General features: G+C 39.9%; 1 non-coding gene across 1 annotated transcript; it reads left to right on the top strand.

Annotated features, from left to right (window-relative positions):
* The first annotated feature begins 3,865 nt into the window (after positions 1-3,865).
* Positions 3,866-3,971, top strand: LOC145577132 (small nucleolar RNA R71). The gene has a single exon (XR_014098620.1). It is a non-coding gene; the product is annotated as a small nucleolar RNA R71 (small nucleolar RNA).
* The last annotated feature ends 1,870 nt before the right edge of the window (positions 3,972-5,841 follow it).

Raw genomic sequence — 5,841 nt, 5'->3', positions numbered from 1 at the left:
GTACAAGATTGGCTCATCCCAAACATAGTGCCTAGCTTCTCTCTTGAGCTTCCTCCGTTGATTGTTGGAAAAGGAAGGAGGGAACTCCCCACAAGCAAGAAAATTCATCAAGTCGGCAAACCAAGGGAGCTCCTTCACATTGATAACATATAATGAATCATCCAACATCCGGTCCTCTATAGGGGACCCATCATCTCGAACTTGAAAATCCTCAAGTCTAGACAAATGATCCGCAACAACATTTTCCGCACCTTTTTTATCCCGGATCTCAAGATCAAAAGATTGAAGCTCAAGGACCCAACGAATCAACCTCGGTTTGGATTCCTTTTTTCCAAAGAGATACTTCAAAGCCGCATGATCGGTGAAGACTATAGTCTTAGACCGCAACAAATAACAACGGAATTTCTCAAAAGAATGAACAATAGCCAAGAATTCCTTTTCCGTTGTTGTGTAATTTCTTTGAGCACCATTGAGGGTCTTCGACATATAATAGATGACATGGAGCTTTTTGTCAATTCTTTGACCCAACACACCTCCTATGGCCGTATCACTTGCATCACACATAAGCTCAAATGGCAAATCCCATCTAGGGGCTTGGACAATAGGAGTAGAAGTCAAAGCTTTCTTCAATCTATTAAAAGCTTCCAAACAAGCATCATCAAAGACAAAATCAACATCTTTTTGGAGAAGATCATTTAAAGGCTTAGCAATGAGAGAAAAGTCTTTGATAAACCTTCTATAAAACCCGGCATGACCCAAAAACGATCTTACTCCTTTCACATTAACCGGAGGGGGCAACTTCTCTATCACCTCAATCTTAGCTTTGTCAACTTCAATGCCTTTATGAGAAATCTTATGGCCTAGCACAATCCCTTCTTCCACCATGAAGTGGCATTTTTCCCAATTAAGCACCAAATTGACCTTTTCACATCTCTCAAGACATTTTTCAAGATTTTTGAGGCATTCCTCGAATGAAACACCTCCCACGGAAAAATCATCCATGAAAACTTCCATTTCTTCTTCAAGCATGTCCCCAAAAATGCTCATCATACACCTTTGAAAGGTCGCCGGAGCATTACACAATCCAAAGGGCATTCTTCTATATGCAAAAGTACCATAGGGGCATGTAAAGGTTGTCTTTTCTTGATCCTCGGGATGAATAGGAATTTGAAAGAATCCCGAATATCCGTCAAGGAAGCAATAGAATTTGTGCCTAGTCAACCTTTCAAGCATTTGGTCAATAAAAGGCAGAGGGAAGTGATCCTTTTTGGTTGATGTGTTTAGACGTCTATAGTCTATACACATCCTCCAACCGGTGACCGTTCTAGTTGGAATGAGTTCACCTTTCTCATTCTCAACTACGGTCATACCCCCCTTTTTAGGAACGACATGCACGGGGGAGACCCACCTTGAGCTTGAAATGGGGAATATGATTCTCGCATCCAAAAGCTTGGTGATCTCTTTCTTGACTACTTCTCCCATTTGGGGATGTAGCTTCCTTTGTCGTTCAATAGAAGGTAGGGTGCCTTCCTCAAGTGTTATGTGGTGTGTACACAAGGCGGGGCTTATGCCTTTAAGATCATCAATTGTGTACCCTAAAGCACCTTGGTGCTTTCTCAAAACACCACATAACGCTTGAGCTTGGCTCTCACTCAAGGATGCACTAACAATAACGGGATATGTAGAATTAGGGCCTAAGAATTCATACCTAAGGTGTGATGGTAGAGGTTTGAGCTCTACCATGGGAACACCTTTACCTTCTTTGGTTGAGGCCACTTGAAAAGCATCTTGACTTGATATCCCCATACAAATTTCTTCTTCACTCCCTATATTGCCTCCATCAAGCAATTCTTCATACAATTGCACTTCCTTGCTTGGGATACCTATCTTTTCCTTATTCAACAAAACACACTCAAGAGGATCATTAGATGTGAGCAAGTGCTCATGCATGGAATTCACAATATTATCAAGCACTTCAACTCTCATGCAATTCTCAAAATAATAAGAGGGATATTTCATTCCTTCATTCAAATCAAATTCAACTACCTCCTCTCCAATCTTAAGAGAAATCTTAGCACTTTTAACATCTATCATAGCCCCCGATGTAGCAAGGAAAGGTCTACCTAAGATGATAGGTACTGTAGCATCTTCATCCATATCCAACACTACAAAATCAACCGGAATAACAAATTTCCCAACCCTTAAAGGCACATCTTCTACCTTTCCCTTAGGAATCTTGATCGACCTATCGGCTAATTGCAAAGTAATCTTGGAAGGTAAAAGTTCTCCTAGACCTAATCTTTGATAAACCGAATATGGCATAAGGCTAACACTAGCTCCTAAATCACATAAGGCATTATCAATTTGGGTCTTGTTAATAGCACAAGGGATGGAAAAATTTCCGGGATCCTTCAACTTAGGAGGCATCTTGTTCATGATAATTGCACTACAATGTTCGGTAAGGCTAATTGTCTCCATCATATCGCAAGTCCTTTTTCCACTCAAAATCTCCTTAAGGAACTTAGCATAGTTTGGCATTTGTTCAACAACCTCGGTGAAAGGAAGAGTTAGATGAAGTTGCTTAAGCATCTCTACAAATTTCCCAAATTGCTCATCCAACTTATATCTATTATATCTTTGGGGATAGGGAAGCCTTGGTTTGAATAGCTCTTTCTCTTTCTATATCACCTTCTCTACTCGTTCCTCATCAACATTTTCACTCAAAGGACATTCATCACCTTCAACTTCAATGGGACTCTTACTAGTACTCTCTCTAGCAACACTCTTCTTAGGCACACCTCCCTCAAGGACCCTACCACTTCTAGTAACTATAGCATCCATAGGGTTCCTAGAATCTAGGCTAGGTGGAGTCAAAGAAGAAGAGTTTGCATATTCCTTGAACACACTAGTCAAGTGAGAAAGTTTTTCACTTAAATCCTTGTTATAAGCCAACATGTAATTAAACTTCTCTTCATTCAAGGCCATATAAACTTCCAAAGTTTTGGCTTGTTTCTCAATGACACTTTCCGAAAATTCCCTAGAAGAAAATGATTGATCATAGGAATTATCACTTAAACTTTAAGCATTAGGAACTAAATCAATTGGGGAACCTCTTTGAAAATTTGCTTGAAAATATCCCCTAGTTTGATTTTGGGTCCTTTGTCGACCATGGTTATCATAACCTTGATTATGATCAACATGTCTATGGCCATGACCATGACCATTACAACCATGATGGTTATAGTTACCATGAATCCCTTGGTATCCATGATTTCTACAACCTTTATTTTGGTTAAAATCATCATGATTCATATGATAATTCCTATTTCCAACATTCCTTTGAACATCAATTCTAGGTTCACAAACATGATTATTGATATAATTCACATGTTCCATTTCACTTCCATCACATTCATTACAAGGAACATTTGGGCACATAGAAGCATTATGATTATTCATTCCACACAATTCACAAGGCCAACATTCCACAATCATGCAACAAGAAGAAAGATTAGAGTTAGAGTTAGAAGGTGTACCTCTCCCCTTAATTTGGGAGGGAAGAATTGGAGCTTGGGAAGGGGGCTTCTCAAGCTTTTCTTTGAGAGACATAACTTCTTTCCCTAAATCCGCAATCAAAGTAGTCAAATCATTGATGGCACTAAGTTGTTCGATTGAGTACCCCTTGTTTGTTGGTTCTCTCTCCACTTCTTGCCAATTCATGTAATGACGAACCACTTCATCAATTGCATCAACCACTTCTTCTTCCGTTTTGTTCATGATAAGGCCTCCGGCTCCGGCATCCAAACTTGCTCTCCCATGAGAAATCAACCCACCATAGAAGATATGTATGATTTGATAGGTAGGAATCCCATGGTGTGGACACTCCATTTGATAATCCTTAAATCTTTCCCATGCTTCATAGAGACTTTCAATTGGCTTTTGATTGAACCCTTGAATCAAAGCTCTTGCCTCCGCCGTCTTCTTTTGAGGATAGAAACGGAACAAGAAAGCTTTGGTGACATCATCCCAAGTTCTCAAAGAATTGGGTTTCACTTCTTTATCTAGCCATTCCAAAGATCTTCCTATGAGAGAGAAAGGGAACAACTTAAGACGGATAATCTCTTGAGATACTCCATTGACCTTGATTGTGTTACAATATTTTTCAAACTCCTTAAGATGGTTCAATGGGCACTCATTCTTAGCCCCACTATATTGTCTCCTCTCAATTAGGGTGATCATTGCTGGCCGAATTTCAAAGTCAATTTCCGGTGTTGTAGGTGAAGCTATGCCGCTCTCATACCTATATGCACCGGGCACTCCTAGTTCCTTCAAGGTAACTCTTGAATTTCAAAATATTGGTAGCACAGCTACAAATGTAGCCTAAAGTGTAAAATCTTTTTGTATATTGCAAATAAAGTGAAATAGACTCAACAACAATATGCACTCAAAGCACCATTCCCCGGCAACGGCGCCATTTTGATGGGATGAAGAACGGTAGGTCGTTGGGCTACCACCCCACCCAATCAAACAAAATTTGTAACTCAACTAACCTCTATAAAGTGTAGTGGTAAGTCAAGGTCGAACCCAAAGGAATGGAGGTCGAATGCACAATGCCTAAGTCAAGCTATTCCGAAGTCTAGTAAGGGTGTATGGTAGAAACTAGAGCTAAGCTAGGCAATGAAAAAATACTAATCAAATGCAAAGGCACTAGGGGAATGGATCCACATGCATCAACAACGAAGTTCAATCAACTTGGGGATTTAACCAATCAAGTCAAGCAATGTGAGTGAAAACCAAAATTGCAACCAAGAGAGTACATCAAGCTATCCTCCTAGAGGTCTAATTAGCGTCAACTACATCAAACACTAGCTAGGAAAACATCACAAGATATCTCAATCGAGTAAATGTAAGCCACAAATCAATGGTCCGTATCAATGTGAACTCACAATGCAATCTAGTGTGAATAACAAGGGTTATCAAGCCTAATCTAGCACACACATGCACAAAATCAATCAACCAATTTAATCACATTATCAACGCAATCAATTTTCCCAAATTAATCTCAATTCATTATCAATACATGCTTCACCACTACCCTAGCAAATAAACTACTCACAATCCATGAAGAACATCAAAATCAAAGCTAAACTAATCATCATTCCAAAATTCATCAATTGAAATCAAATTCAAGCCAACAAATTCAATCAAAATCAATCAAACTATCAATTAACCAAATCAAACAACAATACTAATGAAATCAAACATTAAATTGCATTAAAGAGTATAGAATCCTTACAAACTTGATAGAAATCAAATCAAATGTAGCAATCTTCAATCATCAATCATCAAACCCACATTTTCTCTCTCTAAAAATGCTAAGAACTAGTGTTTTTCTCTCTCTAAAATCTAATCTAATCTTATTCTCACTAATGAATATCTAATTCTCTCTCGCTCAAAGGAAAGAAAAAACTATCAATACAAAGAGGAAGTTGGGATTGACGCCCAAAAATAGACCCACGCCGGTGCGGGCGCTCGGAGGAGAGAGAGTGGCGCGCACGAGAACACACCCAGAAAGGTGCGCCCGCACGCACCTGGTGTGCGGCCGCACGCGACAGATGTGCGGCCGCACACTTCTCGAGTGCGCCCGCACATCGCTGCTGCTTCCTTCTCTTCTTCTTCGTCCTAGCTCATGCGGTGCACACATCCTAGATGATGGTGATGGAGGACAAGGTAGGCAGGAATTTTCTTGAATTTCTTAAAGGGTATAAGCCATGAGAAAGGCATATACAAGACCTTGAAGCATGCTCCTTGGACCTCCCTTTGTCTTGAAACTTCTTGCAC

This window comes from Chenopodium album, chromosome 13 (genome assembly GCF_948465745.1).
Source record: "Chenopodium album chromosome 13, dcCheAlbu1.1, whole genome shotgun sequence".
In the NCBI taxonomy this organism is placed as follows: Eukaryota; Viridiplantae; Streptophyta; class Magnoliopsida; order Caryophyllales; family Amaranthaceae; genus Chenopodium; species Chenopodium album.
This window is presented reverse-complemented; position numbering and strand designations above follow the sequence as displayed.